Raw genomic sequence first — 25,171 nt, 5'->3', positions numbered from 1 at the left:
TTCTTCGAACCTGAGAGAGAACTTCTTGGAACCTGTAATCCAATATGAGACTCAGGTTCTGGGTGCCTTAGGTACCTAATCTCCAGTGTTTAGAATCCTCATGGAAGATCAGGGCACATGGAGTCCAGAGATGGTCACAACAGCTGAAACTCCCTGGTGACGAGGACCTTCCCTGGACCCTGGGTCTCAGGGGGAATAACACAGCTGAGTCCCTGGGTCTCCAGCCTCCGACCTCTGTGGTCACCTGCACTTTCTTGGCCTTCCTGATGCTTCCCAGCAGCCTCCTCTCTTCTCTTAACTTCTTCCAACCCAGGAAAAATGGCCACTTGGCCAGGCAGTGGGCTCTGCACCTGTCTGCCTGTCTGCCTGTCCCCTCAGCTCCACCAGGAACAGGAAGTGGCACTGCAGCAGAATCCCTAAAGGTCAGATGGAGCAAAGCCATATTTACAGCCCCTTCCATACCTGAGAATTTCTTCTGGCTCATCACAGCCCCAAGGAGCAGAGCAGCAAGTAGCGCTCAGCCAGTGGAGTAATAATTCCATTTTCATAAGGACACACATGAAACTCTTTGTTCTGACTTGCTCATGTAGATGTTACTCACTCCACTTCCTCTCAGAGAGCCTCCTAACAAATTCCAGATCTCTGGTTCTCATTTCACACTCTGAGGCTCATGGAGTGAAGGTGATGAGAAGCATCTCCAGACCGTCCTCCCACGTTACATCTGTGTATATAAGTTACAGACATGGATATTTTTCTTGGAAGTTATCATTTATTGACATAAAATTTAATCATGGGATAGATGGATATTATTTCCCTTTTTTTCTTTTTCTTTCTTTTTTTATTTTGAGATATGATCTTATTCGTTTGTTACTCAAAAAATCTTATTTTTCACTGGATTTGGACTAAGACGTGGAAGCTCTCAGAGAGGACAGCCTGCGTCTCTGGGCAATCTGTTCCTGGAGCTTTTCTTTGGCCTCTCTAATTCTCTTGGCCAAAAGTTCAGCATATTCGGCAGCCTCTTCCTTACTTTTCTTACTATGCTGTTTCTTCACAGCAATACACCACCAGCGATTATGTTGCAGGACACAAGGAGTTATGAGACACTGATGGTCCTCAGTTTCTCTTCTTGTTTCTTTAGGGCTTTCTCACAACATATCAGCAAACATCATCATCTTTGGACAGACTGAAAAGTTTGCAGATTCTGCCAGCTCTTTTGGGCCCCACACACCAAGATACCACAGCGTCAGTCAGTCCAGGGATATCCTTCTCTCCTTTTTTTACAATAACCAAGTTGAGAACGCTCATATTGGCATCCACAGTGCCACCCGCACAGACTTGCGCTCCCTTTCTCCAGTTCTCCGTGGTCTGCAATGGGAACACCCTTTACTCATCACTAGGCAGACCCGGCCGTGGGTCAAGACACCCTGCTTCATGGGGAAACCTCGTTTGTTTTTCCACCACTTTTCAGATCACATAACCCTTCCATTCTTCACCCAGCGCATCAGCAGCAACTTCTGTGGCCATACGCTTCCCATAGAAAGTACGAAGGTTGCATTCTTCATCCACTTCACTGAGTTTCTGGCAGCCAATGGCTGGGAAGGAGATACTCAGCTTCATCCTGAAGTATCTGATCACCTCCAAGGCATGGAAAAGAGCCTCCATTTTGTTTTCATTCCCTCTAAGTTAACATACTTAATTAGCCAATACTCTGGAGTTTCTCTCTTGGTATGTAACTTTCACAGAGCCAGACCAGACACCCTCCACCCTGTGCCTTTCTGCACTACTACTGGATTCACTGTTTCAAGCTGCACTGCTGCAGCCCATGCAATGCCCAGTCCTAGGGAAACACTGCAGACATTCTGGTCTCTGCAGAGGTTGGGCTGCTAGACCGCCAGGCAAGGAGGGAAGGGTGGACTAGGAGTTCAAAATAGCAGGGAAAATATTTGTTCAACTTTCATGCTGAGCAAGAGAGTGCCCAGGCCCACAGCAGGGTCTCTCTGGAGAAGGAGTCCCAGCCTCCAGTGATTCTCTCCAGTACGGTGAGATAAGAGGTCTTCAGTGTAGAGATCACACAGCAAGCCACTCTGCTGGGAGAGGGGATAAACACTTATCTTCTTTGTGATGGGTTCTATACCTAAAATTTGATTCCTTGGAGTTGCAGCTTGCCTCAGCAGGGATGAAGTGCAGTTATCAATCTTCTCTCTCAGTTCAGCTCCTGACCTTCAGCTTTATTGGGATCTTTCTGGCCATTATCTCTCCCTCTGGACAGGAGTTGCTGTTGAAAGCTGGCTCCACTCTTTAAGATCTTTGAACTGAACAACAAGCCCTTTAGGAGACAATCACATGGAATGGTTCCAGGGAAATCTTGGTCAAACTGTTAGGTAGCTACGTAGATATAAGTGGGGCAGACAAAGGATGTGGTTAGACTGTTTGGGACTCATTTTCTTTTTATTCCCTCCAAGTTAACATACTTAAGTAACCAGTCCTCTGGAGCTTCTCCTTGGTATGTAGCATAGTCCTACAGAATTGTAGACTGTACTTAGTTTCAAGCAATTGCCAACTTGGTCATTTGGAGCTCCCCTCCCATTTAGTACAACTAGAAAAGCACGGGAAAAATACTTATTTGAAAATCTGGTTGAAGGTATGGATGGGCTAACCAAGTAGTGGAGATTTACCAGGCCAGGAAGCAGGAGAAGGCAGAAGACTAGAAGAGCAAGTTGTGGATCCGATACAGTGACACAAGCCTCCCTGGCCAGAGGCTGACTTCCTGGATTCAGAACTCAGCACTAAATTGTCCCAATACTTAGAAGGTCTCATGGTCTCTCCAGAATTCAGTGCTCATTTGGGCAGGGCAAAGACTCTAACACTAGAGGATCCCAGCTTAGAGTTTGCTGCGTCTTTCATGCTAGAGCAGCGGTTCTCAACCTGTGGGTCATGACCCACTTGTAACAATGAAAATACATCCTGCATATCAGATATTTACATTACTATTCATAACACTAGCAAAATTACAGTTATGAAGTAGCAGTGAAAATACTTTTATGGTTGGGAGTCACCACAACTTGAGGAACTGTATTAAAGGGTCATGGCATTAGGAGGCATCAGGAAGGTTGAGAACCACACATAGACTGGAGCACACACCACACAACTTTGTCCAAGGCACCTCCCAGTGTTCTTTTCATTACCTTTGATTACTTCTAATTGCCTTTACTTACATTGGCCATGTCCTCAGGAATTGAGTGAAATCTCTGTGTCATCACTGAGTGGAGGTGAGGTGAGATCACCAGGCAGTCAGAGTATTTGTGTCCCTGGGTTCTTTTCCTCCATCTTGACCGGAGACCACTTCTGGAAGCCCAAGAACAAGAAACTGTAAATGTCAGAAGGGAATCCTAGACCACTGGTCCATTCTGCCCAGAAGACTCAAGCCATCTGGGGAAGTGGTAATGAGAAGTATGAAGTGTAGGTCACTCCAACACTCTCCCCTAAAAGGATCCACTTTGACTTCCATCAAGGAAGGACCCCAGGCACTGGATATGACATTCTTTGTGATTTCTGATAAGGAACTGGAGCAGACCCAGAGAAAAATAGGCCTTGATTCAGTTGAGATGAGAGAGGACTTAGGAAAGGGTCTGCGTTAAGTCAGAGGCAGTTAATAAGGACCCTCTTAGAGCCTCCATCAGAGCATGAGACCCAGCACTAATTCCTCTCTGCTGTTGCTATATTTGCACTGTGATAACTGGAGCTTGGAGGAAGGGGAAATAGTTACATGTGCCGAAAAGCGTATGAAATTAGACTTGGACATGATTCTGAGAGTGGGAGGGACTCTTGTCTTTCCCATGGTAGATGTGGGGCTCTCCATCGTCTTCTTTCTGATGCTTCAAGTGCAAAAGAGAAACCTCCCTGCTTTTAGCTGAGTAACCAGAGTAACCAACAGTGGATGTTGGAATTAAGAGAATCAGTGGCAGCCTTTGCCCCTCTCTCTCCATCCCCCAGCCCAGTGAATTTAAGACAAAGGCTTAGGGCTCTGGCATTTCATTCTCAACATGTGTTGTCCTTCTCTGGTTAAGAAAAGAATGACATAAAAAGAGAACCATGGGCTGTGATTTCTATGACACCCAAAGAACTGTTCTAGTGACCAGTGGTACCTTATGTTGTCACTGCTCCACCACTCAAATGCTGTGACCTCAGGAGAATCTCTCTACTCCTGGGCCCTTTTTATTCATCTATGAATCATGGATAAACACAGCCATTCTGACAACCTTACTAAAATGCAATGGGGACCAAGGGGTCAATGTGGACAGAAAAATCAAAGTGATGACATTTCCTCCTAGACAGGGATTTTTAGGAACATGCCCTTTAATAAGTAGAAGGAAAACACAAAATACTTGCAAGCCCTGGCTAAAAATCCCTTTAGTTTAGTAACTATGATTTTTCATCATCTTTCTATAAATTTAGGGCAAAACTTATTCCCTCAGTATCTCAAATATAGTAAGTATTGTTTGTGATTATATAACAATTTTGGCTGACAAGTTTTCTTATGAGTGAAACTGAAAAGGAATGGGAATATCTCTACTTTGCTGTTGTCCATGGTGCCCACAATGACTTGGAAATGACCCTATACCATTTGCCCTTGTCCATTTTTAATGGATCCATTCTATACGTCAAAGTCCTGTTTAATTTATACTCTTAAAGTCTCATGTTCATATACATAGCAGGGCAGAAAAGGTAACATTTCTCTTTTAATACACTAGTGCTATCCTCACAAATTACTATAGAATTCGAAGTCTTACTATTAAATTCTTGAACTGGCCACTCTGCACTTACATTGGCAGAACTGTACAATTTGGTAAGGTTGTCAGCAAGGTTTCATAGCATCGGTATATCAGCGTCTCACAGCTGTGCTCATGCAGGCCTGTGGTGCTGTCTTGCTGACTGGTGTTCATTGTTGTTACTGTGTATATTTGTGTGCCACAGGAGAATATCAGAGCTTGAATTAGAGCAACAAACAAACACTAAATTGCTTGTTAAACTTGGCAAGAATGGAAGTAAAATCAGGGACATGTTAGTCCAAGTTTGTGGGGATAATGCCATGAAGGAAATGGCAGTGTGCAAATGGATTAAACACTTTTCTGAGGGGAGAGAAAGTGTCACTGATGGACAGAGGTCAGGGTGGCTAGCAACATGCAGAACTAATGACAACGTTGCAAAAATTCATTGAGTTGTGCATCAAAATTGCTGATCAATGTGACAACAGTTCAATGGCCATTCCAGATAAAGACTTCCAAAATTGCTTTCAAGAGTGGACTAGGTGGTGGCGTCAGTGCATAACTTCTCAAGCAGAGTATTTTGAAGTCAACCATAGTAATATTCGGCAATGAGGTATGTAGCGCTTTTTCTAGGATGAGTTCATGACCTTAGTTCTCAGACTTCATAGGTGACTTAAACAAGAGAAACTGATTGTCTCACAGTGCTGGAGGCTTCACAGTCCACGATTAAGGTGTGGCCAGGGTTGATTTCTTCTGAGGCCTCTCTCCTCAACTTCTAGAGAGCTGTCTTCTCCCTCTATCTGCTCACTATATGACTTCAACAGAGGAATTTTGGTGGGAGGGGGACACAATTAGCCATAACAGACTGGATCATCCTTGGCTGAGCATATTCTAAGAAATAAAAGACAGAGCCTCCCTTTAACTGGACTCTGTTCCTTAGTATACTGAAATGTTGGTCTTAAAATAAGAACAAAAACAGAGAGTTATGATTTAGTTCTACCTATGAGATGAACTCTCCCTAAGTCTGACTGTCTCAGGACACCAACGCCCAGTGCTGTGCACTGCTCCCAAGCCCTGCTTTCTCTAGTGTCTCTGATTCTGTCTTTTTAACTGAGGATTCTCTCCCAGTATAGCAACCACTTCTGCTGCTGTGTAGCCTTTATTTTCCTTACATTTATGGGGAAAGAAAGTTGATTTAATTAAAGGGAATGTATGTGTGCATTTTTATCATGCTAATAATTTTGTACCTTTTTAAATAGCCACATCGTGCTTAGTTTGTTGGTTTTTAAAATTTTTTCATTGACATGTAATATTTCTGTCTATATGGGTACATGTGACATTTTGATACATGCACAGAATGTATAATGATTGAGTCAGTGTAGGATTTAGAAAATCCATCACCTTAGGCGTTTATCATTGCTTTGTGTTGGGAACATTTCACATCTACTTACCCTTCTAGGCATTTTGAAATGTACAACATTGTTGATAACTATAGTCACTATGCTGTCAAACATGTGCCCATTAACCTCCCTCTCCTCATCATATCCCTCTTCATCCCCCCACCCACCCTTCCCAGTCTCTAGTAACTCTCCCTCTACTCTCTACCTCCAGGAGATCAACTTTTTCAGTCTGATGTATGAGAATCTGTGACATTTGTCTTTCACTTAACATGATGGCTTATTTCACTTAACATGATGGCCTCCAGTTCCATGAAAGGGTTTTATTCCTTTTTATGGGCAAATAGTATTCTCCTGTGTGTATAGACTGTATTTTCTTTATCCACTTATCCACTGATAGACACTTAGGTTGATTCCCTATCTTCGTTGTTGTGAGCAGTGCTGCAGCAAACACGGCGGTGCAGGTGTCCCTTGAGGTTCTGACTTTATTTCCTTTGGATAAACAGTAGTGGGATAGTTGGGTTGTGTGGTAGTTCTGGTTTTAATTTTGGGGGAAATCTCCGTGTTTTACATAATAGTTGCACTAATATATGTTTCCACCAACAGTGGATAAGAGTTCCCTTTTCTCCACATCCTTGCCAGCATTAGTCATTTTTTTGTGTGTTTTTGGTGATATCCATTCTAACTGGGGTTCATTGCGATTTTGACTTGCATTTCTCTGATATTAAGATATGTTCAACTTTTTACATATACCTATTGACCATTTGTGTGCATTCTTTTAAGAAATGTCTATATAGATGCTTTGCTCACTTAATGGATTATTATTATTATTATTAATTTACTTTTGAGTACTTTGCATATTCTGGGTATTTGTCCCTTATCCGAGAAATAGTTTCCAAATATGCTCTCTCATTCAACAGGTGACCTTTTCACTGTGTTAATTTTATCCTTTGCTATGCAGAGGCTTTTTTGTTTAATTTAGTCCCATTTTTCTACTTTCGTTGTGGTTGCCTGTGCTTTTGAGGACTTACACAAAAAGCCCTTGCCCAGACCAAAGTCCTAGAGTGTTTCGCCTATGTTTTGTAGTTTAGGTCTTATGTTGAAGTCTAATCCATCTTAAGTTCATTTTTATTTGGAGTGAGAGGTAGGTAAATACATAGATTTATTTCTGAGTTCTTTATTCTGTCCCATTGGTCTATGTGTCTATTTTTATACCAATATCATGCTGTTTTGGTTACTATAAATCTGTGATATATTTAGAAGCAGGGTAATGTGACACCTTTAACTTTGCTCCTTTTATTCAGGATTGCTTTAGATATTTGGACACTATTTTTGTTCCTCTGGGAATTTTTGGACTATTTTTTCTAATTTTGTGAAAAATAATGTTGGCATTTTAGTAGGGATCACATTGAATGTGGAGCTTGCTGTGGTCATTTTAACCATATCAGTTCTTCTGATCTACAAGCATGGACTATTTTCCATTTTTTGGTGTCCTCTTCAATTTCTCTCATCAGTGTTTCTCAGTTTCCCTTGTACAGATCCTTCATTTCTTTTTTTTTTTTTTTAAATCATAACTGTATACATTGACAGATCCTTCATTTCTTTGGTTAAATTCATTCCTAAGCATTTTACATTCTGTATCTGCTGTAAATGATATTGCTTTCTTGATTTCTTTTTCAGATTGTATGCTGTTGACATATGTAAATGCTGGTGATTTTTTATGTTGATTTTGAGCCCTACAACTTTGCTGAATGTTATCAGTTCTAAGAGCTTTATGGTAGAGTCTTTAGATTTCCTAAGTATAAGATCATATCATCTGCAAACAAGGCTACTTTGATTTCTTCCTTTCTTTCTCTTGCCTAACTACTCTGGCCAGGATATTCAGTACTATGTTGAATAAAAGTGATGAAAGTGGTCGTCCCTGTTTTGTTCCAGTTCTTTATGAAAGACTTTGAGCTTTTCCCCCACTCAGCATGATGTTAGTATGTTGTCACATATGACCTTCATTCATGATGAGGTACATTCCTTTTATGCCTAGTTTGTTTAGAGATTTTCTTATGAAGGGATATTGAATTTTATCAAATGCTTTTTCTACGTCTATTGAGATGATTATGTGCTTTTTATTTCATTATATTCCTGAATCACATTTATTGATTTGCATATGTTGAACAAGCTTGAATCCCTGGCTTATATCCCACCTGATCATGCTGCATAATCTTTTACACCATCTGTGTCGTTAGTTTCAGTTTGCTAATACTTTTTGTTACTCATCATTTTTTTCTTAATAAAACTTTTTGTCATAAGCATTTCAAACTGTTCAATTTACATGTAAAAAATCTATCAGTGGATTTTAACAAATCTAGCCATGCCATATCATCCATGGCCCCATCAAGATATAGAAAGTGCCCTTTCCCTTCTTCCATTCAGCCACCCCCTCCCAGCAGCCACTGCTCTGATGACTATCACTACAGAGTGGTTTTGACTGTTTTAAAACATCATAGGAATGCACTCATGGACTATGTCCTCCTTTGGAGGTGGCTTTTGCATCTGCCACAATATTTATTTGATTTATATATATATTATTGCATGTATAAGCTGTTCATTTTTATCACTGATATCTATACCATTGTATGATTGAGTTGCAAATTTTTTACACTGGGGCATAGTCCTGGTTTTTGGCTATTACAGATAAAGCAACTATCAACATTCTGGTCCACTTTTTTGTGTACGTTGATCTTCATTTCTTGTGAGTAAATACCTGAGAATGGAAATGCTAGCCACAGAGTACTAGTTTGTTTAACTTCAGTAGAAGATAGAAAACATATTTTTTAAGGTATTGTTTAATATTCTTATAGGCAGTAGTTAAGAACGTAGGTTGTTCCACATCCTTGGCAACATTTACAGTTTTTAATTTTTACTGTTTTACATTTTACTGTTAAGCATTCTAATGAGAGCTTAGTGGTTTCATTTTGCATTTTCCTGATGACTATTGACATTGGGAGCATCTTCATATACACGTTGGCCATGCCCATATCTTCCTTTGTAAGTCACCTGCTTAAGTCTTTATTTTTTCTTTTGTAGTTGAGATTTTATTGGTTGTGTTGAGCATCAGTAAAGACATTTCAGTTTGTACACAATTCTTTTTTTATGTGATAACTTTTAATAGTTTATAGTGACAACATACCAATTTTCATATGTGTACACACATTTATATAGTTGTAGACCATAAGTACCCATATGGCAAAATATCTATCTCAAGGCAAAAAAAATCTTTCCAACTAAATAAACAGCCTTAAGTAATATTGAGAAAAACAAATGTAAGGTAATTTTTCATCAAAAGTGACTATACCATAGGTTATTTTTACTGTAAAAATTCAAGTAGTTATAAAATACTTGTATCATAACTCAAAAATGGAACTTTAATGCACACCTTCAAATGAAAAACATATTTTGATTATAAATAAAATAAATAGTTACTTCTGCAGCAATTCAATCATGCCATTATTTTCATGTATGTCTATATGGGATTTTCATTGTGAATAAGAAATATCCGTCCCTTTTTTAATCAAAGTATATTCTAATTATGAAAATATTTATTTCTTTTAAAAGATCGCTTTTCATAGGATACACACTGATCAGTATTTTAATTTTTAGGAACATCTTTAGAACGTGTACTGGCCTTAATACATTTTAACTGCATCAGTTGAGTCAAGTTGTACTTTTTTCATTTTCCCTAGTTATACAAAATCCTCTTTTCTCATTTTATGTTCAATGTGCAAGACTTTGACTGGCATCAAGTAATCCTCCTCTAAAACCCAATTTTTTCAAAGTTATTTTCCAGTTTTCCACACTTTCCAGTTAACCCCACGGAAGACATTTAATGAAAGTCATCTGAACAGAAGCAATACAATTTCAATCAGAACAAACAAATTAACTTATTTCACATTATGTAGTGACCTATGCAATCAACATTGAACATAACATTCAGTGTTCTCAGAATGAAATTTGTCCTTTTAACAAGATCATATATATATAAACCAAATAGTATACAGTGCTCTGGAGTTGGCACTGAACTGTTTCTTTCAGCCTTAATCTTATTTTCAACTCCTTTTATACCAGGCTGGGCAATGACCTTCAGCAAAAATTACAGAATAATTCTCTAACTAAAAAAAGTGTTGTTTTCAAATAAACAAAGTAGTTTCACAATGTTCTCACATCCCCAAAAATGGCATATGAAAAACCCAATAGAAATTCTTCTGAGGTGTTTCACCTTCAGTTTTTAAGGGCGTCCACAGCGAGTGAATGCTCCTTCTCACTCTCAATTACAGACAATAAGACCTCTCTTCGAATTGATGAAATTTGTACCACTTGCACCTATTGTGGGAAACTTCCCCTTCGAAGGAGTCCCGTTATGCACAAGTTTTTGTTGCAGTCAGGTTCCTGAGCAGAAGAATCTGGTTATCAGATTCAGAAGTTTCTGCCGGAAATTCGGTTTGTCTCCCAGTCTCCTGAGCTGAGCTGCACACTCCTCCTCGTCCGCGCGGGGCTCGGTGGCGCGTTCTTACGCGCCTTGGTTCCGGCCATCTCGGCAGGTGCCGCCGCGAACGCCGCTGCGCATCCCGGGGTCTCAGTCTCCCAGCCCGAGCACCTCGGGCGCCTGCAGGATGCCAAGTGCGCGCGGGCGGCCGGGCGGGACCAGGTGGCGGGACCGGAAAAACGAGAAGCACGAAGCTGCCAAGCACGCATAATCGTGCCCGGAACCTCTGAGGTCCCCACAATTCTTAACATACGTACCCCAAATCTAAAAAGCCATTTATTGTAATTCTTTTTTAAACAGTTATTCCAGTGACTTTCCAGATTAGAACTTGGAGGCAAATTTTCCTTAAGAGGATATCAAGTACCAGTATCTTCAAATGTTAAGCTGTTACGTAACGTAAATCCCACCAATTCACAATTTATTACCGTATATGCTGCGTACTCACATTTTCAGTCCTTCACAGCACAGTAACAAAGTTATTAGGAAAGCAGAACTACCACAACCAAAGGTGTTACAGAGTGAACACAATTCTGACAAGGAGAGCCATGATCATGGGAGTGGTTTTGTTTAGGAAACAATTCTACTAAAAAACAACATGGGAATAGAATTTAAAGTGTTCAAGACATTAAATGCAGGACTGGGACTCCATATGGCCATTTAGTATGCTTTGTATGACAGGATATAAAAACTAACCCGCATCTATGGACCGTTCAGCTCACACCCAAGACAGTCAAAGCCTCCCATCAGTCAACATCCCACACTATTTTCTGGTTGCACCAAAAATAAACAACTAATGACTCATTTCACCTCTTTACAAAAAGGATTTACACTTAAAAAAAAAAATGGGAAAAGGTGGGATTCCCTCCTTCTTAAAAATGTATCTAGAGCTACTAAAAAACTTTCCTTTGCAAAATAGTTGATAAAAATACTCCTCTGGATTATACAAGCAGGGAGACGGGACCACTGATAGATGTGGTGTGTGGCGCTACTCAGACTCGGCTTCTTTCTCTCCTGCTTCATCAGCGGCTGGACTCTCCTCGGTTGTAGCTTCTCTGTTTTCTGCAGGTGAATCTGCTTTAGTCTCTTGGTGAGCCACTCCGGCGGCTGTCCCTTTGCTCCCCTTTTCCCTTTTGGTTGCACTTTTTTCTCCGAAGATTTACCCCTTGCTGCTGCCTTTTTTGCCTTCGTTTCCACGTTTTGCAGGAGCAGGTTTAGCTGACAGCCACTGCTGACCTCCTCTTGGGCTCTTCCTTCCCTGCCCAGGGCAGAGCTGACCTGTGGGGATGGGCTCAGAACTAAAGTCCTTAGGGCTTTTTTGTTGTTGTTGTTTGTTTGCCATTTTATTCTAGAGTCATGGGACTTATTTACACATTCTGGAAGAAATCTTTCGTCAAATTAATGTAGTGCAAACATTCTAGCAAAGAACCTCCCTTTTGGCTCACTGCCCATTGCACAGTGGTTACCGCACCACATGCACCGAGGGTGGCGGTTCGAACCCAGCCTGTGCCAGCTAAACAATGACAGCTGCAACAAAAAAATAGCTGGGCATTATGGCGGGCACCTGTAGTCCCAGCTACTTAGGAGGCTGAGGCAAGAGAATAACTTAAGCCCAAGAATTTGAGGTTGCTGTGAGCTGTGATGCCAAGGCACTCTACCCAGGATGACATAGTAAGACTCTGCCTAAAAAAAATAAAATAAAAATAAGAGAACTGCCTTTTTTAAAAACATAAACTCTCCTGGAAGGCAAAACCCTGATTCTTCGCACATTATCCAAAATCATAGCCCCAATGATGAGAGATTTCCTATAGCTACTCACATTATTGTCTTTGCATCAGAAACCAGGCCAAAGCATTTAATTTCTCTGAAGGATCCAAGAACTGTTGGTGGAATTCATTCTCCACTGAGTAAAGCTTATTTAGAAGATTTCTCTGAGGACTTTGGAAAGAGCTAAATGAACATGAATTCTCTGAGGCTCGACCTACAGCAGATGCTCAGATCCAACCACCTCCCAGCCCAGCCCCGCCCCCCAGACCCATCACCTGAGGCCTATTTGCCCCTGAAGCCCACAGCCCTTCGTCCCTCTTTGACCTTCTGTCCACATCTTCTGGCTTCAGCTCGCACTCCCCCAGGAAATCTGTGCTGTTACCATCACTAGCGCACTATACTGCCAATTCTTCACCCTTCTTTACTTCTCAGCAGCCTCCTCCCTCTCCACAGCTCTCTCCTTTTATTCATTTCTCTCAATTCCTGTGGATTTACTTCACGAGTTTGTTATGAAGTTTTTCTAGCTGGAAGAAAGAACAGAGAATTATAAGATTTTTGTGAAACTACCACCCAGGATTCTCAATTCCTATCATTTTAACATTATTCACTATATGCAGAACACATGGAAAATCATGGAAATACCTGCCAAGTCCTCATTTTGCACAGTTCTGATGCTCATGCGTATCTGTCAACACTGTGCCGAGCAAAGCCAGGACCGCCAGGGGTAGGGGGAGTGTCTTGCATTTGATGTTGGCCTTTATATTTTTTACTAAGTTTAAAAAAAATGCCTTTGTTTAATATGTTCCCTGTCCTTAGACTTTGTATAAACTCTTTCTCGCTGGATGCATCATTCTGTGACTTTCTTGTTCAGTTAATATGCTCTGTGGGATGAATCCATGTTCATACACATACTCCGTTGGTTTTCACTGCTGGACAGTATTCCATGGAGGAATGTGCTACAGTTTCTCTCTCCCCTCCTCAGTGACCTTTAGGCCATTTCTGCTACAGACATTGCTGCAATGACCACCCTGAGGCCTCCCTCTCTGGTCCCTGTGTGACTTTCCCTGGGATGTGGATGTGGGAGGGGAATCACTGTGCCATGACCTCATGAGGCCACATGATGCCAAATTGTTCTCTGAAGAGGTTGTCCCAGTCTCTCCTCCTGTCCCCCCTTAGAGGCTCCAGTGACACCGTCCAGTTCCGTTCTCTTCCTCCCACACTGGCTGCTCCTCAGTTCCCTTCACTGGCTCCTGTTGTTGTAGCTCCAGAAGTTCCCGCCTTGCTAAGTGCTCTTGTGTTCCCCACTCCCAGAGTTATAGGAATCACGTATTCATGATAGATCTGTACTTTACAAAACAATTGCACCAGAACAGGCACTCTTCTATATTGCAAATCAAATTGCAAACTGGCAACATTTTTGTTTCTTTGCTTTGTTTTGTTTCGTTTTTTCTCTCAGAGACAGAGTCTCACTATGTTGCCCTTAGATGTTGCTCTCAGTAGAGTGCTGTAGCGTCACAAATCACAGCAACCTCCAACTCTTAGGCTGAAGCAGTTCTCTTGCCTCAAGTAGAGACTCCTAAGTAGCTGGGACTACAGGCGCACGCCACAAAGCCCAGCTACCTTTTGTTGCAGTTGTCATTGATGCTTAGATGGCCCAGGCTGGGTTTGAATCCGCCAGCCTCAGTGTATGTGGCTGGTGACGTAATCACTGTGCTACCAGCACCAAGTCCAAACTGCCAACGTTTTTGAGAGTGACAATTTCTGACCAAATTAAAAATCCATCCATCTATCAGTCCCACTTCTAGGAACACGTCCAGAAATACACTTGCATCCCTACAAAATGACTGCATTTAAAACTATAAGTTGCAGCCCTGTTTGTAACAGATGAAAAAACAAATAGAGGAAGAATCCAAATATCTATCAGTAGCAGACTGGTTACAAAGCATTGCATTCAAAAGAGCAATCTCTCAGAAAAAAAAAAGGATTGCATGTCTAGGCAATGAAGTACCATGAAAATTTTAATAAAAATGAAAGGAAACGAAAGAAGACATAGTAAGCTTTCCATCTTCTCTTATGGGATGCTCTCCATGATGCATTGTTATAAGAAAAAATAAGGTACAGGAAAACATAAATAGTTTGCTAAATCAGTGTGACACGGGGAAGACTACATGCACTTACATTTATTTTGCTTACACAAGCATAAAATGTCTCTGGAAGAATAAGCAAGAAACATATGGCAATGGCTGCCTGTCAGAGATGGGACAAGGTAAGAAAGACTTTTTACCTTTCAAAACGTTTGAATTTTGAACCAAGTCAAAACACAAAATAAATAATAATTCTAAAAGAGACAAAGCAAATAAAACTAAAATCTTCAAAATGAAACCCTTAAGAAAACTGATAGAAATAATTCTTTCACTTCTTTAATATAAAAAAAATTTCTAAAACATATCATTGCTTAAATAAGGATGTTTACTATCATTTTAATTCAGTATGTTACTTTCTTTTTAATTGCGTTATCTTTCTTTACATATATGAGTTTCTTTTATTAAAAGGTAAAATAAAGGCATAAGGAATTAACAAAAGCAATTTGTTTGGTGAAGAAAATTTTGACCAAATTTTGGTGTAAGCCAGAAAGCCCAATCTACAAGGGATCCTAGGTGGTGCAATGCCACAATTGTGGCTTCAGAGCTCTCAGGGCACCGTCTACTGTCCATGTGGAGTCAGAGCTCCTCTGGGCACATCACAGGCCCAAACAGCTGAGGGCAGCAGAGCAAGGCCTAGAGGTCAGTATGGAGAGGTAGGAAGGACCTCAGGGTGCAGGAGCCCCCAGATATGTGAGTAAAGCCCTGCCTCTGGCTACCCTCTGACCCATGTTCAGCCTCTTCCTGGATGTCTGCCATTCCCAGGACCCCAAGGAAATCAAACAGTCCTGCAGTGAGGTGGGCAGCTCCCTACGAGGGACCTGGTGAGGTCCAGTTGATCCTAGTCCTCTGCCTCACAGCTTTCTTCCAGAATCTTCTGATATAGAAACCAAACCAGACTGGCTTAGGTGATGGTTGTCAAAGTGAGGTTCCAGGATAAGCAGCATTGGCATTAGCTGGGAACTTGTTAGAAATGGGATTTTAAGGTCCTGTTCCAGACCTACTGAATTCCCAAAGAACTAAAAGTTGACCTTTCATTTGATCTCACAATCCCATTACTAGGTATGTACTCAGAAGAACAAAAATCATTTTACCACAAAGACACTTGCACCAGAATGTTCATTGCAGCCCACTTAATAATTGTCAAGTCTTGGAAGCAACTCAAATGCCCATCAACCTATGAATGGATTAGCAAACTGTGGCATATGTATATCATGGAATACTATTCAGCCACAAGAAACGATGGAGGCTTTACATCTTCTATTTTACCGGAACGGAGTTGTGACACATTCTTAGTAAAGTATCTCAAGAATTGAAAAATAATTATCCACCCAGAAGACCAAAAATCACATCATAACAAAGATATTTGTATCAGAATGTTTATTGCAGCCCAATTCATAATAGCTAAGTCATGGAAAAAGCCCAAGTGCCCATCGATCCACGAATGGATTAATAAATTGTGGTATATGTACACCATGGAATATTATGCAGCCTTAAAGAAAGATGGAGACTTTACCTCTTTCATGTTTACATGGATGGAGCTGGAACATATTCTTCTTAGTAAAGTATCTCAAGAATGGAAGAAAAAGTACCCAATGTACTCAGCCCTACTATGAAACTAATTTAGGGCTTTCACATGAAAGCTATAACCCAATTACAACCTAAGAATAGGGGGAAGGGGGAAAGGGAGGGGAGATTGGTGAGATCCAGAGGGAGGGGGATTGGTGAGGTTATACCTGCGGTGCATCTTACAAGGGTATATGTGAAACTTAGTAAATGTGGAATGTAAACGTCTTAGCACAATAACTAAGAAAATGCCAGGAAGGCTGTTAACCAATGTGATGAAAATGTGTCAAACAGTCTATGAAACTAGTGTATGGTGCCCCATGAGCATATTAATGTACACAGCTATGATCCAATAAAAATATTTGTATATAAAACCAGCACATTCATTTTGGATTCTTATGAATCTTGGAATATGGGCATATAAATAAAGAAATGTCTTAGAATTGGGAAAAAAAAAAAAACCAGCACATTCTACCCCATGATAGAATTAATGTGCAAAGCTATGATTTAATAAAAAAATAAAAAAGAGAAAGAAAAATAATTATCCAATGTGCTCAATACTAATATGAAACCAATATATAAACAGTAACAAACCCATACAAATGATAAAACACAAATATGGTCTAATAAGAGGGAGGCATAGTGCAGAGGCCCATTGCTGGGATCTCACCTAATATGCACAGTGGGAGAGTATTCAACATGCCCCTGGGTGAACGGCTCTTCTACAACTTTAACTCAAACTTGGAAGTGAGAACAATGGAACCTGAAATTTTGTACCCTCATATTCATTTGAAATAAAAATAATAATTAGAGACGGTTAAGATAAACAATATCAGAACTAAAAAGGAGACATTGTAAGTGATTCCACAGAAACACAGAAGATCATCAAAGACTATTATGAACAATGATACATGGATTGTACAAATTAGAAAACCTGCACAAAAATGGATAAATGTCTGGAAATATACAACTTCCCAAGATTGAACCAGAAAGAAATAGATCCCCCAAACCGAACAATAATGAGAGTGAGATTGAATCAGTAATAAAAAATCTCCCAACAGCAAAAACAACAAAAAGCCCATGGCCAGAAGCATTCCCAGCGGAATTCTACTAAACATACAAAGAAAAAGTAATATTAATCTCCCAAAATTGTTCCAAAAAATTAAAGAAAAGGGCATTTTCCTTAACTTACTCGATAAAGCCACATCATTCTAATACGAAAACCAGGCAAGGATACAAAATGAAAAAGAAAACTACAGACCAAGATCCCTATGAACACAGATGCAAAAATGCTCACTCACCAAGTTACTAGCAACTGAGCCTAACAGCACGTCAAAAAGATAATTCACTATGATCAAATGAGTTTTGAGGGGTGCAAGAATGCTTCAACACCCACAAATCAGTGAATGTGATATATCATATAAATAGAATTAAGGGCAAAAACCATATGATCATTTCAATAGATCTAGATAAAATCTGGATCTGATAAAATTTAGCATCCCTGCCTGGTAAAAATCATTAACAAACTAGGGAAAGAAGAGACATACCTCAAAATTATAGAGGCCATATATGATAAACACACAGCCAATACCATACTGAATGAGAAAAAGTTGAACAAATTCCCTTTAAGAACAGTAATGAGACAAAGAGTCCTACTCTGACCGTTCTTACTGGAAGTCCTAAACAGAACATTCAGACAAGAGCAAAAAATGAAAGGCAACAAAATTGGAAAAGAGGAAGTCAAATTGTCCCTCTTCTCTGATGATATGATTTTATGTCTAGAAACCTATAGACTTCACCAAAAACACTTACATTTCATAAATGAATTCAATAACATTTCAGGATACAAAATCAATGTATAAAAATCATCAATAATGATCTAACTGAGAACTAAATCAAGAAGGCAACCCCATTTACAAGTTAGAAAAACAATAATTAGGAATATATGCAAATAACATGTGAAGATCTCTGCTATACAAACTACCAAACACTGATGAAAGACACTGTAGCTAGCACAAACTAGAAATACACCCACGCTCATGGAAAGAATTACAATCATTAAAATGATCATACTGCCCAAAGCAATGTGCAGATTCCATGCATCCCCACCAAAATACCAAAGTCACGTTTCATAGAATTAGGAAAAAAAATTCTAAAGTTCATATGCTACCAGAAAGAAAAAAAAAAGCCCAACTAGCCAACAAAATCCTAAACAAAAAGAAAAAAGCTGGAGGCATCACACTGCCTGACTTCAAATTGTGGTATAAGCCTGTAGGAACTAAAACAGCATGGTACTGGCATAAAAATAGACACACAAATTAATGGAACAGAATCGAGAACCCAGAACTAAAGCCATATATCTACATCCAGCTGATCTTTAGCCAGGGCAACAAGAACACACACTGAAGGACACCCTCCCCAATAAATGGTGCTATAAAAAATGAATTCCCATGTGTAGAAGAAAGAATGAACCCTTATCTCACACCATATACAAAGATTAGGGCTTGGGAAGAATTAAAGACTTAAATGACAGACCTAAAAATACTAGAAGAAAACCTAGGAAAGGGCGGCGCCTGTGGCTCAAGGAGTAGGGCGCCGGTCCCATATGCCGGAGGTGGTGCGTTCAAACCCAGCCCCGGCCAAAAAAAAAAAAAAAAAGAAAACCTAGGAAAAATTCTTCTGGAATTGGCCTAGGCAAAGAATCCATGACTAAACCTGAAAAGAAAATGCAACAAAAACAAAAGAGACAAAGAGAACTTAATGAAACTAAAACACTTCTGCCCAGAAAAACAAATAATCACCAGAGTGAAGAAACAATCTGCAGAATGGGAGAAGATATTTGCAAACTAATATCCAGAAACTACAAGAAACTCAAATAGGAGCAATTATGAAAACAACCCCATTAAGAAGTGGGCAAAGCATGTCCATCTGGGAATTTTCTAAATATTCTAAAAGTTTCACCTCAAGTGTTTCCTCCTCTCCTTTGCAAAAATATTCACTGTTGCTCCTGGGCTTTCCTAAGTATCTTGCTCATACCAATCACAAAGCACTAACACAACATATAACTTTAGGCTGAGAGTGATGTCTTATTTACAACTATGTCTCCAGCAATGATTAGGCTCAGATACTTAATAAACATCCACAAACTGAATGAATAAACCAGAAGATTAAAGTATTAGAAAAGCAAAAAAAAAAAAAAAAAAGTGGGCAAAGCATATGAACTGATATTTTTCGAAAGAAGACACACAAATGGCCGATAGGCATATGAAAAAATGCTCAACACGACTAATCACAAGAGAAATGCAAACTAAAACCATAATGAGATATCATCTTACCCAGTCAGAATGCCTAATATTGAAAAGTCCAAAAATAACAGATGTTCTCTCTTTAGACAAAAGGCAACACTTATATACTGTTTGTGGGAATGGAAGTTAGTACAATCTCTGTTTCTCAAAGAACTAAGAATGGAGCTGCCACTGGATCCAGCAGTCTCACTATTGGGTATCTGCTCAAAGAAGAAGAAATCATTATAACAAACAGATGCCTGCACTTGCACGTTTATTGCAGCACCATCTACAATAAAAGAAACGTGGCTAAATTTCTTCTTTTTTACATTTGTGTATAGATACAGGTCTCAGTATGTTACCCTAGCTGGTCTCAAACTCCTGGCCTCAAGTGACCCTTTCAACTTGGCCTCCCATGTCCCTGCGATTAAGGTGAAAGCCACAGTATGGCTGATTCTTTGTGATTTCTGATGAGGAGGTGGAGAGGTCTCAGAGCTTATAGGTCTTAATCAAATCAGGGCCGAAATGGAGGCAGGAAAATCTCTGCATTGACTCAAAGGCACCTAAGTGTAAAATAAGGTCTCACTCAAAGCTTTCATCAGAGCACTGGGCTCAGTGCTAATTCCTTCCTGCCATTGCTGTATTTGTCCTCTGATAACTAGAGCTGGGAGGGAGAAGAAATCTTTCTGCGTACAGGCAAACATATGTAGTTAGAAAACTGAGGGACATGAGTCAGGGAGTGGGAGGGACCCTTGTCTGTTTCCATGGTAGATGTGGAGGTCTCTGTCATGTGTGTCCTGATGCCCCAAGTGCAGAACAGAAATCTCCCTGCTCTCAGCTGAGTGACTGACAGTGGAAGTTGGAATTAAGAGAATCAATGGCAGACTCTCCTGCCCCCAGCCCAGCAAATGTAAGACAAGGGATTAGGGCTCTGGCACTTTGATCTCACCATGCAATTTCCTTTTCTGGTTAAGGAAATAACCATACATATAAAAATTGAAGGCTGCAATTCTCATGACCCCCAGAGAACTGGGCTATGGACCAAAGGTACATGGGTTTGTCACGACTCCACCACTCAATTGTTGTGACTTCAGGAGAATCTCTCTTCTCCTTGGAACTTTTTGTTCATCTGTGAATCATGGATAAACACAGCTATTCCAGCAACTTTATTAAAATGCAGTGAGGACAAGGGGTCAATGGGGAGAGAAAAATAAAAGTGATGACATTGACTCCCAGGCAGGGCTTTTTAGGAGCATGCTTACTGTAGAAGGAAACAGGTAATACCTGAGAGGCTGTGGCTATAAGTCCCTTTTGGTTTAGTGATTATGATGATTTCTCATCTTTCTGCAAAATTAGTGGGAAAGGTACTTCCTCAATATCTCAAATAAGTTGAATGTAGCCTGTGATTATACATGAGATGGGGCCCATGAATTTGCTGAGTGAAACTGAAAAAGAATGGGAACATCTCCACTTTCAATACAATAATCCTAAATTATGTACATTTAATAATGTAGTGAAAATCTATAAAGCAAAAATTAGAACTAAAAATAGAAAATAGCAAACATACCATTGTTACAATTAGAGATTTGAACACACCTTTCCAGTAGCTAATAGAAAAATAAGTTTAAAAACCACTAAGTTTTTCTTATACCATTTTAGCACACTATCAATCACTATGGTCAGATATCATCTATAGAACTGTGTGTACAAGACTACAGAAGATACAGAGTTCTCAAGTGCACATTATACATTTCAAAAATAGCCCTATGTTGAGACAAAAAACAATACTGATCAAAGTACAAAGCACTAAAATAATAAAGAATCTTATTTTATAATTGTACTAAAAATCAACAACATAAAAATAATTAGAAAATATCTAAGAGTATGAAAATTATCAATACACTTCTAAATAGCTCATAGGTCAAAGGTGAAACCATGGATGAAAATTAGAGAATATTGTGAGGGAATAACAAGGAAATTAAAACATTTCAAAACTTGTGAGATGAAGTTAAAGCCGGTCTTAAATTTTATAACCTTAAACAACATAAATATTCTAGGATAAAAAAAATCAGCAAATTAAATACAAACACACAGAGGGAAATAACAAAGATAAAAGCAAGTATTAATTAAATAGGGGAGAGGATTGCAATGCCACAGATTGGTTCTTTGAAAAGACACTTGACTCAATTCTAATATAAAGGCAGTAAATGATCTAATACAAGGTGGGGGGGTAGGAGAATGAGGGAGCAGGGAAGGGGAGGAGGAGGGATGGGGGTCATGGTGTATGACACAGCTCTTGGGGGCGGGACACAATTATAAGGTGGACTTGACTTAACAAATGCAATCAATGTAACCTAATTCTTTGTACCCTCAATGAATCCCAAACAATGAAAGAAAGAGGGAGAGAAGGGGGAGGGAGAGGGAGAAGGGAAGGAAAGGGAAGGGAAAGGAAAGGAAAGACAATTGAAGTGAAAGGCATATTTTATCCTTTTAAGGGAAAAATCTGCTTGGTATAGAGCTAAACTTTCCTGTTCTGGTTCATTAGACTTTCCAGTAACACTATAAAATCAGAAATTTCCCCTAATATACACACACTATGGACATTGTCTTTGATAACAGATTGGCCACCAGTGACAAGGCAATGGAGAGACCAGAAGGGGGTGGTGAGATGAGTTCAGAAGCAGATGACCTGCTGCTGTCCTCAGCAGCCTCCTTGCCTCTGATTCTGGGGTCCAGACTAGAAGAATAAGCCAGCAATGAGGCAGATGATTTGTGAGGCATAAGCTGCCTCTGGATAGTTAGCTCACTGGCCAGGCTGCAGGGGTAATGATGGTATTTCCTTGTTCTATAATTCATCTGCAAGAACCCCACATGGTGCCTGAAGGTCAATGGCAAAAGTAGACTTAAGATGCTCAGAGAGAGTACTCAACTGTGACAGCTGCCACACCCCCAGGGATAGGAATGTTTTTCTGGTACACCTCCCTCCTGAACACAACTTTCTTTCTTGTAACTGTGGACACTAGAAGCACCTGAGAAGCTTCCCAAAATAACCATGTCTGGGTCCCACTCCCAGAGATTTAATTAGTCTGCCCCCACCCCAACACATCCATAGATTTGAAAATCTCCCTAGGTGATTAGAAAGTGCAGCCATGGCTGGGAAATACTTTCTGATGAAAAGCAACAATTTCAGAAGAAATAATAGTGACGAAATACTGAAAAGATCAATGTTTATTGAAGGAATTCACTCAACCAGGTAAGAACAGGTTTAGTATACGTTGAGACAGTAAAACTAAGTTAGCTTTTTCTAATTTTGCACCAATTCTATTAAAATGTGCTAATCCCAATTCTACCTTGACCCCAAAATGTGAACTCATCTGCCTTTATGGTTCTGAATGTCATGATTATTGCTTTACTGTAAGAAAGAGAGTCTTGTTTTATCATTGCTCACCACAGTCCAAATTTTGATTTCTTAATCTCTTCGAAAACCACTCCTTCCTATAACTAGGTATTGGCCCCTCACTGATTTAATTCTTCATTTCTCAATATGGGACAAGGTTTGAAGAGAATTCTTGTTTGCATCTATTTTCTAAACTATTACTTGGCTACGTCCTTTGGGAGTGCAGTAATTTGTTAAAAAGCAACCATTTACCTATAGATGCAAAATGTATTAGATACATTTGGATGGAAATTTTTGAGTGGGAGCCTCTGGATTCCAATCTTGACATATCCAGATCTCTATTCCAATACCCCAAGCTCAAGATCCAGCCAGATGGGTCCAGAATAGTTGCATGTCAAGGTGGGTCACAATCCACTACTGAGTATCTACCCAAAGGAAAAGAGAAATCTTATCAAAAAGACCGCTGCACTTGAATGTTTATTGCAACACAATTCACAATTGCAAAGATGTGAAATCAACCCAAGTGTCTAACAATTCATGAGTGGATTAACAAAATGTGGCATATGTATACCATGGACTATCACATGGTCATGAAAAGGAATGAATTAATGCCTTTTGCAATAATTTGGATGGAACTGAAGACCATTATGCTAAATGAAGTATCAAAAGATTGAAAAAATAAACACTACGTGTGCTTGCTATTAAATCGGAACTAACCAATGAGCACAGCTGTGCACACAGGAAATAAAACTCAGTGGAAATTAGGCAGGGGAGCAAATACCTATCGAACAGTCACAATGAGTACTATGCAGATAGTGGGCACACTTACAGGCATGACACCTTTTTTCTGAGCTCCTTACTGGGGCGGAGTCATCAGAGGCCCCTTGAGGTTTTGCACGTGGTGCTGAGACAGCAGAGAAGGAGGAGGTGGAAAGGTAGATGGAGCCGGCTGTGGCCAGGACAGACAGCTGACACGTTTTGTTTTTGAACTTTTTATCTAAAGGTACATTTTTACTGAAACTAAAGAACTTAACATTAACTAATGAGCTTTTAGTTAAACTAATAAGCTTAACCAAAGTTATAACTTAACCAAGGACGCACACAGTATCTCCGGAGAAACAAGTGGAAAAGCGTTTGCATAATATTCAGAAATGCCACAAAAAATAACTCTACGAGAGGAAAGTTTCACTGGCTAAAAATGGGATAAAACCCACTTTTCTGTCTGGCCGCATTTTCTAGCCTCTCAGCTTTCCAGCTAACCATCTACACACAATAGGCCCAAAGCCCTATGTTCTCTCCACAGGTGGAAGAAGATGAGAAATCCACAGCTGCCCAAGGAAAAGAAAAGGATCCATAAGTAACAAGTGCCTCAAAAATTTGAAAGTTACATAAATAGCAAACCAAAGAAGACTCAGTCCCTCACTGATGAGGGATAGAGTCTGGGGAGGGTCCACAAGAAAAAGAGGCCAGCTGGTCTCTGTCCAACCCTAGTGAAACAGTTACTCTGGGTTGAAGACTCAGCTGTGGAGAAATGCCAGCAATTAAGTCACCCCACCCCCCACAGGCAACAATTGGAAAAGGAAAATCAAACCTTCCTACAACCACGCACCCGGGGCACCACTTGGATAGTCCTCGGGTGATTGGCTCAATTCAAAAGAAGATGTTTGGAGAATAGTTAGAGATCTAAAAATAGACCTGCCATTCAATCCTATAATTCCTCTACTAGGTATATACCCAGAAGATCAAAAATCACATTATAACAAAGATATTTGTACCAGAATGTTTATTGCAGCCCAATTCATAATTGCTAAGTCATGGAAAAAGCCCAAGTGCCCATCAATCCACAAATGGATTAATAAATTGTAGTATATGTACACCATGGAATATTATGCAGCCTTAAAGAAAGATGGAGACTTTACCTCTTTCATGTTTACATGGATGGAGCTGGAACATATTCTTCTTAGTAAAGTATCTCAAGAATGGAAGAAAAAGTATCCAATGTACTCAGCCCTACTATGAAACTAATGTATGGCTTTCATACGAAAGCTATAACCCAGTTACAACCTAAGAATATGGGAAATGGGGAGAGGGAGTAAAGGGAGGGGGGAGGATGGGCGGAGGGAGGGTGATTGGTGGGATTACACCTGCAGTGCATCTTACAAGGGTACATGTGAAACTTAGTAAATATAGAATATAAACATCTTAACACAATAACTAAGAAAATGCCAGGAAGGCTATGTTAACCAATGTGATGAAAATGTGTCAAATGGTCTATGAAACCAGTGCATGGTGCCCCAGCAGAAGAAAAGAAATAACTAA

The 25,171-nt window shown here is 39.9% G+C and overlaps 2 pseudogenes; both read right to left on the bottom strand.

Moving 5' to 3' along the window:
* Positions 1 to 881: 881 nt before the first annotated feature.
* Positions 882 to 1,617, bottom strand: LOC128594094 (40S ribosomal protein S6-like; annotated as a pseudogene).
* An 8,978-nt stretch (positions 1,618 to 10,595) lies between these two features.
* On the bottom strand, positions 10,596 to 10,747 carry LOC128594101 (phorbol-12-myristate-13-acetate-induced protein 1-like; annotated as a pseudogene).
* Positions 10,748 to 25,171: the final 14,424 nt, after the last annotated feature.

The sequence above is a fragment of the Nycticebus coucang genome, chromosome 9, assembly GCF_027406575.1.
Source record: "Nycticebus coucang isolate mNycCou1 chromosome 9, mNycCou1.pri, whole genome shotgun sequence".
Lineage (NCBI taxonomy): Eukaryota > Metazoa > Chordata > Mammalia > Primates > Lorisidae > Nycticebus > Nycticebus coucang.
This window is presented reverse-complemented; position numbering and strand designations above follow the sequence as displayed.